Source organism: Myxine glutinosa, chromosome 1 (genome assembly GCF_964187855.1).
Source record: "Myxine glutinosa chromosome 1, kmMyxGlut1.1, whole genome shotgun sequence".
Lineage (NCBI taxonomy): Eukaryota > Metazoa > Chordata > Myxini > Myxiniformes > Myxinidae > Myxine > Myxine glutinosa.
The window spans coordinates 688,004-699,708 of record NC_136261.1 but is presented as its reverse complement, the minus strand read 5'-3'; the positions used below and the strand labels follow the sequence as shown (position 1 = coordinate 699,708).

The 11,705-nt window shown below is 49.5% G+C and overlaps 1 pseudogene; it reads right to left on the bottom strand.

The window, feature by feature from the left end:
* Positions 1 to 2,150: 2,150 nt before the first annotated feature.
* LOC144889980 (28S ribosomal RNA) lies at positions 2,151 to 3,322 on the bottom strand (annotated as a pseudogene).
* Positions 3,323 to 11,705: the final 8,383 nt, after the last annotated feature.

Here is an 11,705-nt window from a genome sequence, read left to right as displayed (position 1 = left end):
CTGTCTGTCTCTCTCTCTGTTCCCAATTTATCCCATTAAAATCCCATTAAAATCTTATTAAAATCCCATTAAAACCTTATTAAAATCCCATTAAATCTTATTAAAATCCCATTAAATCTCATATCTTGTCACCCTTTGCATTGTTGAAAGTAATTAATTCTGTAACTCAATATTACCTCTATTTATATATACTAGGGCGTGCCCGCACGTACGCGCTTGCCCGTACGTGCTTGCAAAAAAAAACACACGTGCAAGCAACAACAAAAACTTTGAAACCACGTGGCAGTAACGACCACAGAACCCCCCGTCTATCCACATGAAATGGTCTGGTCCATTCGCAAAGCCAAAGCGAACGACCACAGAACCCCGGCGACCATACCTTGGGACCCACCTGTCCGATCAATTTCAAACCTTGACAAATTTTCCATTCCTTCCCTTCCTGATCTTTCGATGTAGGGCTGGGTTCTTTTTTTAGGATCATGTTGCATCGAGCATTATTTTCCAAAACAGTGTGAACATTAACCCACACCAAAACCTCTGACATCCCACCATTAACACCTATTGTAAGCGTGCCGAATCAGTAAGCATCACCCCATCTATGAGCCTCGACCAGAGGGTGGTTGTTACTCACAAACACCATTTCCTGTAATTATCTCTCATAATCAGGATAAATTTGGAACAGCCCTTAAACTAACACCAAGCAGATCAATTTTTATATTTAGGTTGGGGTTTTGCACAAACTGGTTAACTATCGCCATCTTTCATCATAATTCTGGACCGGCATGAGGGGGGGTTGTCTGTCATGAATTTATTTGTTGATCGAACGAGGTTTAGGCATGGCGGGAAAACTGAAAAAAAATTATTTATTTAAAACGGGTGTACACGATTGTACACATGTACGGACCTTACCGAACCGACAAACAAATCGCTTCATGGTGCACTTCATGAGCCGACTTGCCTGCAGACCAGAGTAAGGCTTTTAATACCCAGCGTATACTGTACATATACTCGCAAGCCCACGAATAATTAGAATCATTTAAAACGTTCCATCCTGATTTTACCTATGGACAATCACAAGTCCCACACACCAAATCCTTCATGTATATACACATAACTATTCCCAAGTTCGTAAATCATACTGGACCAAAAACAAGACACACTTACCTTTTAAAGACTTGTTTGTGTCCAGTTGATGTCAGCGGTGCCTCCAAATTGTAGAAGAATTTGTAGCTGAGAGACTCACAGGACTCCAATGACCGGACACAGGTTTACAAAAGGTCATGACTTTATTCTATAACTGGTTATTCACTTTCATATGTTGCAGTGTGATCCAAATAATATCGTTTAACATAATGGACCAGGTTAACTCTATCCGCATGGTCCTTCTTGTTCGACTGCAGCGCCGAACTCGTGGTACGCATTCATTCCGTCGTGCAGGGCTTCGTGGCGAGTCCTCTTTCGTTCCGTCGGGCAGGGGTTATCGTGGCGAGTGCTCCTGAATCAAAGTCTGTTCTGGTTTATATCGGCACGCTTGAGTTAATCCTCTGTCCGCTGAAATCGTAATCCCTTCTCCGCTGCTTCTAATCCGTTACTCGATCGCCTCACTGGAGCCGGTTCGCCCCCCCCCCCTGCTGGGAGTTGCATTTGCCTCACAATAGGAGGGTGCTCTAGCCTGGGGCTGTGACCAGGTGAACAAGAGATTACCACGTTCGTGCAAATTCCTGACATTCATTTACGAAATCGTCTATCTGCTTCGGTTTCCAATTCCAACGATCACTATGATGTCAAGATCTCTACTTCCATATTGGTTTTGATTAATGCCATACAGTACATTTAATACCATGCCATACAGTACATTAATGCAGTACAGTACTTCCACACGTGCAAGGAAGCAAGGGCAAACAAAGAGAAAAGAAGACGCGCGACCAACGCCGGATGGCAGAGTGCTAGCGGCAGAGGCTCTGCGGTCTGGTCCCGTCGGCCTGCAGACGGTCGGTCGACCCAGAACGTTGGAGCCGAGCTGCGACGCCCGTCGACGGCCACGTCGTTCGTCGCGGTCGGCCTGTAGACGGTCGGCCGACCCGCGATGGCGAGCTGCGCGTACAAGGCGTGCGTTCGCTCGCTCGTCATCGTCGCTCTCGTCGTGTGACGAAATATTAGCTCGAAGGATGACTTTCAATAGATCGCAGCGACGAAGCTGCTCTGCTACTTACGACACCCCGAGCCGTAACCAGGTCGTTTACGAGTCATTCGGCGCATGGCGCCCCACCGTCGTGCTGTGCAAGCGGCAAGCTCGGAGAGGGTCGCGCTGCACAATCCATAGGGCGACCCTCGAAACCGATGCCGTGCGGAGGACCGCGCCGGAGGCCGCCCTCGGAGGGGGCCACCGGCTCGAAAGAGTTACGCTGTCCCGGCCTAAGCCCCACGCGCAACAGTATCGCCGTGCCCAAGGAGGGATTCTGACTTAGAGGCGTTCAGCCATAATCCCTCAGAGGGTAGCTTCGCGCCGCTGGCTGCTCAGGCAGACGCACGCGCCAAGTGTCTGAACCCGCGGTTCCTCCCGTACTGAGCGGGGTTGCTGTCCCGGCGACAATAGCATCAGTAGGGTAAAACTAACCTGTCTCACGACGGTCTAAACCCAGCTCACGTTCCCTGTTAGTGGGTGAACAATCCAACGCTTGGCAAATTCTGCTTCGCAGTGATAGGAAGAGCCGACATCGAAGGATCAAAAAGCGACGTCGCTATGGACGCTTGGCCGCCACAAGCCAGTTATCCCTGTGGTAACTTTTCTGACACCTCTTGCTTAAAACCCAAAAAGTCAAAAGGATCGCGAGGCCACGCTTTCACGGTCTGTATTCGTACTGAAAATCAAGATCAAGCGAGCTTTCGCCCTTCTGCTCCACGGGAGGTTTCCGTCCTCCCTGAGCTCGCCTTAGGACACCTGCGTTACCGTTTGACAGGCGTACCGCCCCAGTCAAACTCCCCGCCCGGAACTGTCCCCGGAGCGGGTCGCCCGGGTCGCTCTCCGACACGACGCGAGCCCGTTAAGACGCACGGCCGACCCCTGGGCTTCGCACCAGAAAGGCGGGACCCCCCGACCAGGGGGCCCGCACTTCCCGTCTCACCGGGTTAGTAAAGGAACTGTAAGAGTAGTGGTATTTCACCGGTGGCTCCGCATCGGCGACGCCGCGCGCCCCGCACCCCTTGCGGGGCCGGACGTCGTGGGCCCCGGCGGGCCTCCCACTTATTCTACGCCTCTCAAGTCCCTTCACAGAGTCGGGCTAGAGTCAAGCTCAAAAGGGTCTTCTTTCCCCGCTGATTCCGCCAAGCACGTTCCCTTGGCTGTGGTTTCGCTGGATAGTAGATAGGGACAGTGGGAATCTCGTTCATCCATTCATGCGCGTCACTAGTTAGATGACGAGGCATTTGGCTACCAATAGGCAAAGGAGCTTTCAGGTCGCTTCAACTACTTTTCCAGTTTTCGGTGTGGACTCCAACATCATCTGCGCCCACCGTGGGCGGGTAAACGACCCTTGTCTCCCTGTGAGACCGCACACCCATTTCGTAAGGGTTCCGGGGCACAATAAATAAATCCCGAAAATGACGAAAGAAACTTTAACCAGAAAACCCAACTCATAAAGCCCCTCCACAGAAAAATATTGTAAGGGGTCCGCGGCTCACGGGCCTCCCTGGTACCCCCAGGGCAGCCCATTCCTGACAACATCTGGGGGGAATCCGGGACAAAATGAAAAAAGGAGAAAAATGGTCAAATAAACTTTAATCAAAATCAAAACCATAACTCGTCCCTCCAATTGCCAAAACAAAACAAACGCAGCGCCCTCAAGGGCACCCGCCCACCCGATGCCGCGGGCATGGGCAGCGGAGTGTGGACTGCTTAAAGGCTCAGAACGCCTTCATGGTACTCTCCACCACCTTCACCGTAATCAGCTGGAGGTCCCCGAAGGTAAGGCCTAGGCCACGGAGAATGGACGCCGACTCCGGCGCCCAAACTCCGCGCCAATTGAGAGTGATGGTCGACACTCGTGGCGGGTTGTGAGTGCGGAGCTTGCCACTAACCCACTGATGGACGTCGGCCACATTATAGTAGCGTCTCTTCTGGAAGTGCTCAGACGTCAACGCAAGGGTGTCGCTCATGATTTGTGCGTCTAGCACCACAGCAAGCCCACCTTTTGCAGCTACAAGGTCTGGCTTCCTCAAACCCGCTGCAGTGGGAATGCCGGGTTCAACTAGAACCTCGTACCCACGCTGCCGGAGCCGACCGCACACGAAACGACATACGTCATCGTGCCGCCGCACTCTAACAGCGTGAGTACGGATGCACGCCTGGGAGACATAAGACAGTGTCTCCTTCGCCAAGCAACCCGCATCACACCACCTACTTGGAGCATCCAACGGCCTGCCGCGGTTCGAGCGGGATCCAGTGGGGAGCAAATTGCCCCGCACCTTCACCGACTCGATGTATGCTCTGCCTGACTGAAGACGAGTCTGGTTGAGCACCCAGCCCTGAGGCTGGGGAACTCGGCTCGCCTCAGCCAGGCCACGGCCATCGACTGTCGCATGCAACAGCCGAGCCGTGAGAGCATCCGCCTGTTTGACAGACTTGGATACTCCCCCCCCGTAATGCAGATTGCATGTGCTCCGGAGCCTTATCCAGTCCCCCACGCTTGTCTGGAAGATGGCTTTTAGATAGGGACTGTCCGAGCGCTCCAGCCCTCGCAGCCGACGCTCACGCAGGATTGGAATCGACGTACGAAACTGGGTCAGACCCAGCCCACCATCCGCGGCCCTGGCGTGAAAGAAGGGCACCGGAGTGTCCTTCGGAAGTCTCAGCCAGAGACGCACATGGTGGCGCACTTGCCGATCCAACCTGCAGAGCGTGCCTGTCCGGGCTATCCCCAGCACCAGCTCGTGCTGGAGCTTGGGCATAAGATTCTCCCTCAGCATTGCCATTCGTTGCTGTGGCTTCAAAGGTGCTCGTCGCAAGTTCACAAGTCCCTCCTCAAGGGACGCCCCGTATGTCAGAGCAATTCCCCTGGGGAGGAACTTGATCCCAAGGTACTTCAAATCATCAGCCGCCGTGCACGGCCGAATCTCCCTCTCACCCATCGTGAACTTTCGCATTGCGTCGACAAGGTAAGGCTTGTTCGCGCCGTCGATCACGATGTTCAGGGTGAGGGATTTCGCATAGTTTATTTCCAGGCCTGCCTGCGCTAGTAGTGCATGCACAGCAGTCATTGAGGACTGGATCCCGGCCGGTGTTCTGGCACACAGGATCAGGTCATGAGCAAAGGCCAAGGCCTGGATGTTTTCACCTCCAAGCCTTACACCCACTCCCTCCGGTAAGTTTCTCAGAACCTCATCGAGGACACTGTTAAACAAAATCGGAGAGAGTGGGTCGCCCTGCTTCACGCCTCGAGTCATTTCAAGCTGGCCAGCACCGTAACAACTAATGATGGTCGAAAAGTCCTTGTACGACCCACTAAGATACGCGAGCAATGGGGGCGGAGCCCCCATCGCTCTTGCTGCCCGTAGGATCACTCCGTGGTTGACGGAGTCAAAAGCATTCGACACATCCAGCACAGCGAGGCACAGGGGAGAGAGGTTGCGCGTGGCATCCCACAGAATGCCGTCAAGAATATTGACATTCTCCGCGCAACCATCGCCCCGCATGAACGCACGCTGTGCCGGATGGAGGTCAAAAGCCCCCGACAACCGCCTGGCGAGTATCTTATGGTGCAGTCGTACTAGATAACTGCTCATTGTTATAGGCCGGAATTGAGATGGATGCTCGGGGCTGGATGTCTTGGGGATCAACACCGTCTTATGTCTTTTCAGACAGCGGGGATGAAACCCACAAAACACCCAAAGGTTGAACATCTTACACAAGCAGGCATCTGGAATCGCCTTCACCAGTCTGCTGGAGATCCCGTCTACCCCCGGGACCCCGTGCCTGAGGGAGCCTTTGCCCCATTGGACCTCCTGCAGACTGATGGGACGAACCAGATCCCACTGTTGTCACAACCCTGACTCGTCTGCGATCTGGATACGATCCCCCCCCAAAGACCGCCTTCTAGAAAGCAACCATCTGATCACCATCAAGGTCATCGTCACCCCTTCCGGCCCACGTGCCTGCAATGCACTGTTTCGCGCAGCGACCTGCATTTAAACTATGAAGCCTTTGCACAGCGGCATAATGGGTTTGTCGAGCAGCTTTGGGAGAACCCTTCTGCCTCAACCTCTCGGCTCGAGCCGTACCGGGTCGCCTTTCAAGCCCCCCTCCTCGGCCATCCCCCCGAGCTCCACCTCTCACATGTTGACACGAGAGCCGCCCCCGGGTATGCCACCACGATGTCCAACGCCACCAGTGCGTACGCTCGACAACATATGGTCGGCGAAGGCCTCAAGCGCCGCTTCGAGGTCCCCCCCAGATATCTCCCCCAGGCGGCAAATGAGTTGGTCCAAGCTGTGCTCTTCCCAATCATCACCGCCCAGGGGCAGTCTCTGGAGGAAGACTCTCATCTCCTCCCTCCATCGAGTTTCTTCCACCTCATTCAACGTTTCGGTCTCCACCTCCAGGCCAGGTGACCCCCCTCCAGGGATCGGGCCAGGTGACAAGTCACCAGGCCCAGCCCCCGGAGGGGAGCCCGACCCCCCTCCAGGGATCGGGCCAGGCGACCAGTCACCAGGCCCAGCCCCCGGAGGGGAGCCGGACCTCTCTCTAGGGATCGGGACAGGCGACAAGTCACCAGGCCCGGCCCCCGGAGAGGAACCCACCATTTCCTCCACTGACCGACGGCCACGTGGTGGGCGTACATGTCTCGGCCGAGGGCGCGGTTGTTGGGTTGACTCTACAAGGAGTCGCTGCACCAACTCCTTGTCAGCCTGCGCCCTCCACTTTCCTTTGATGGCCTCGAGGGATCGGCTAGGGACTTTATCCAGCAGTCCTTGGTTAAAAAACCGACAGCCCTGCTGGATCAGCCGGACCTCCTCGAGAGCCATCATGTGTTCCTCCTCGGGGTCCCACCGCGCCTTCCCCCTTGTGGGAAGATGACGCTCGTGGAACTCCCGAGGGTGTTTGGCACGAGCGTGCACTCCAAGACCAATCTTCGTTCCGAACTCCCTGCCACATTCCACACACGCAAACACCGTGAGTCCCCGAGCCCCGCCTGGCTCTGGCGCGATACCCTCCAGGGTAGCTGCAGAGGCAGCACCTAAATTTCCAGCCATCATTCGCTCACACGAAATTTGGAGGGTAACTCCAGGGAAAAGGGGGGTACTACCCCAGATCCCCTTGGTGCCCAGCCGCTACTTGGCACAGCCCCCAAAGGAGCTGTCCCGACTCTCGCCTCGTGGAGGCGGTGGCTTTGGGCCACTTATCTTAACTCAAATTTAGGGTCGCGACCCGCTGTACCACGGAAAACCAGGAAACAACGCTCCGCGCCTTTCCTCCGAGACAAGACTAAGAGAGTCAACGGGTCCCGAAGTTAAGAGAGTCATAGTCAGGAAGGGCATCCGGCCATAAAAACATTGCCTCAAACAGGGAACCATGATTGTCATGGGGTGAAGCACTGCTCTGGCGGGGAAAATGGCCTTAAAACGATCATTCATTCATTCATTCATTCATTCATATGACACTGGATGGGGCATGCCTGGTTTGCGATGTCAGGATGACCTGAAGACTGGGAGAGGATGGAAGGGCAAAGCTTGGATGAAAGGGCCATCCGGTTTCAAGCGACGGGTTGAACAGGTGCCAGAAGACAGGGATGGACGTGAGCACGCTCCTCGGTTTAGAGAGGTGGTGAAGGACATTGGAAAGGGGGAAGAGACGGCTAGAATGATGGAACCATCAATACAGGACCAGGTAATGGATATGGATGGTGTTGGTGCTGGATGCGGTGTGCTTGGCTGACAGCGGCAGAATGATCCGAAGCAGAATGATCCGAGGAAAATATGGAAAGGAAAATCAGGGGTGAAAGGGCCTGCCGGTTTCAAGCGCCGGGTTGAGGAGGTGCCAGGAGGCACGGGCGAACATTTGCACCTCAGTTAAGAGAGACGGTGGCAAGGCCGGTGACGCGAAATAAATCCGCCCCCATTTTCAACTCTTGCCCCCCCCCCCCCCCCCCCGCGAATCTGAACCGGTACAGAATCACCCCCCGGCGAATCTGTAGCGGTATAAACTCGCCCCCCGGCAGATACGTTTCTCGCCCCCATCAGAATAGAATCGCCCCCCATTCTCGTTTGCGGATATATAAATATACATATGGAAATATTGGTTTGCAAGAGGGGACGTGATAAAAGTACTACTAATATTGTTTGGGGAATTGATTGAGTGCGGACTTCCACATTTTCTCAATCTTTTTAAGACATACTTAAACACTTGATATCGTAATTATTGATATATTTTGACGCTCACCGTGGAAGACGTTATGTGTGTAAGACCATGTTTGAAGAAACGACTCATGTAATCTATAGCCACAGTGTATATTTTATTTTAAAGAGATTTGATATCAATATCACATTGTTGTAACCATACATCATGATGGCGCAAATCAAAATTTTCGAATAAACCGCACACGTTATGATGTGCATCAACCATTCATTTTTGTGGTGTTTATTTTTGCGGATGAAATTTCGAAAAAGATGTAAATAAATGAAATTACACAAGTTTGTTTTCTTTACAATGACCAAGTGGTTTTGGTCTCACTCCCATCTGTTTTTATGTACATACTTTTAAACAATGACAACAATTCTTTGAAATTGTAATGAGGATCAAACTCTTGTCTTTTCGCCTACCGTATTTTCCGGTGTATCAACCGCACCCCCGATTTTCGACTTCAAAAAAAAAAAAAAAAAGTAAGATTTCCGAGGGAAAAAAAAATCAGGAAAATTTAAAAAAGAGAAGAGAATAAATAAATAAGAAGACGTCATGCATAGCACGATACTTGCAAAATCCCCCTCCCCCCCAAAGTTTTCCATTGATACAGCCAATTGTCCATTTCATGAAGATTCAAATTTACAATCTTGATCAAAGCTCAGGTCAACAGAACGAAAAGTGACGATTTGTCAGATGAAAAATGATGATTTTGGAAGGCTGACCTTGAGTTGACCTTTGACCTTTTGACCTCAAAAATAGTTAGGTTCCCTATTTAGTGACTGAATTTGCAAATGCTGTTCAATTTTCAAGTCAATTGGATGAAAATTGAGGATATTAAAAATTTGGCCTATGTTGACCTTTTGGCCTATGTTGACCTCAAAAATAGATGGTGGTTGAATTCATTGACCATATATATAAATCCTCTTAGAAGTTCAAGTCAATCAAATGAAAATTGGTGATTTTAGAAATTTGGGCTATGTTGACCTTTTGGCCTGTGTTTACCTAAAATATAATATGTGGTTCAATTCAGTGACCAGATATGCAAGTCCTCTTCAAATTTCAAGTCAATTGGATGAAAATTGAGGATTTTAGAAATTTGGCCTATGTTGACCTTTTGGCCTATGTTGACCTTTTGGCATATGTAGACCTCAAGTATACTTGGTGGTTGAATTCAGTGACCAGATATGCAAGTCCTCTTCAAATTTCAAGTCAATCAGATGAAAATTGAGGAATTTAGAAATGTGGCCCATGTTGACCTTTTGGCCTATGTTGACCTCAAATATACTTGGTGGTTGAATTCAGCGACCAGATATGCAAGTCGTCTTCAAATTTCAAGTCAATTGGATGAAAAATGAGAATTTTAGAAATTTGGCCTATGTTGACCTTTTGGCCTATGTTGACCTCAAGAATACTTTGTGGTTGAATTCAGTGACCAGATATGCAAGTCATCTTCAAATTTCAAGTCAATTGGATGAAAATTGAGGATTTTAGAAATTTGGCCTATGTTGACCATTTGGCCTATGTTGACCTCAAGAATACTTGGTGGTTGAATTCAGTGACCAGATATGCAAGTCCTCTTCAAATTTCAAGTCAATCGGATGAAAATTGAGGATTTTAGAAATTTGGCCTCTGTTGACCTTTTGGCCTATGTTCACCGAAAATATAATTTGTGGTTGAATTCAGTGACCAGATATGCAAGTCCTTTTCAAATTTCAAGTCAATTGGATGAGAAGAGGATTTTAGAAATTTGGCCTATGTTGACCTTTTGGCCTAAGTTGACCTCAAGAATACTTGGTGGTTGAATTCAGTGACCAGATATGCAAGTCCTCTTCAAATTTCAAGTCAATCGGATGAAGATTGAGGATTTTAGAAATTTGGCCTATGTTGACCTTTTGGCCTATGTTGACCTTTTGGCCTATGTTCACCTAAAATATAATTTGTGGTTGAATTCAGTGACCAGATATGCAAGTCCTTTTCAAATTTCAAGTCAATTGGATGAAAATTGAGGTTTTAGAAATTTGGCCTATGTTGACCATTTGGCCTATGTTGACGTCAAAAATACTTGGTGGGTGAATTCAGTGACCAGATATGCAAGTGGTCTTCAAATTTCAAGTCAATCGGATGAAAATTGGGGATTTTAGAAATTTAGCAAATTTGGTGACCTTTGGCCTATGTTGACCTTTTGACCTATTGACCCCAAAAACAATAGGCTTCTTGCTTTTGAGCAACTCTACCACTTGGTGAAGTTTGGTGAAGATCGGTTGAAAATTGTGACCTGTAGGCCGGTGACAAACAAACAAGCAAACAAACAAACAGACAGACAGACAGATGAAAAATCGGTCAGAGACTGAGGACTTGCCGGAATTTACTTTTTCATTGGGGATTTAGGACAAATATGGCGGCCGAACCACGTGACCGATGACGTCATCATTAACATATTTTATTCCCCATGGACATTTCTTTCCAATGAGCCATGTCTCAATTTTTTCTATTCAGCACTTTTGGAGATGCGAATTTTTTCGGTTTTTCCAAGATGGCAGCCGAACCACGTGACCGATGACATCATCATTAACATATTTTATTCCCCATGGAGAGTTCTTTACAATGAGCCATGTCTCAATTTTTTCTATTCAGCACTTTCGGAGATATGGAGGTGCTACGTTTTTCGGTTTTTCCAAGATGGCGGCCGACCACGTGACTGATGACATCATCATTAACATATTTTATTCCCCATGGAGAGTTCTTTACAATGAGGCATGTCTCAATTTTTTCTATTCAGCACTTTTGGACACATAGAGGTGCTAAGTTTTTCGGTTTTTCCAAGATGGCGGCCGAACCACGTGACATATGACGTCATCATTAACAAATTTTATTCCCCATGGAGAGTTCTTTACAATGAGCCATGTCTCAATTTTTTCTGTTCAGCACTTTTGGAGATATAGTGGTGCAAAGTTTTGCCGTTTATCCAAGATGGCGGCCGACCACGTGACATATGACATCATCATTAACATATTTTATTCCCCATGGAGAGTTCTTTACAATGAGCCATGTCTCAATTTTTTCTGTTCAGCACTTTTGGAGATTTCGTGGTGCAAAGTTTTGCCGTTTTTCCAAGATGGCGGCCGACCACGTGACTGATGACGTCATCATTAACATATTTTATTCCCCATGGAGAGTTCTTTACAATGAGCCATGTCTCAATTTTTTCTGTTCAGCACTTTTGGAGATATAGTGGTGCAAAGTTTTGCCGTTTTTCCAAGATGGCGGCCGACCACGTGACATATGACGTCATCATTAACATATTTTATTC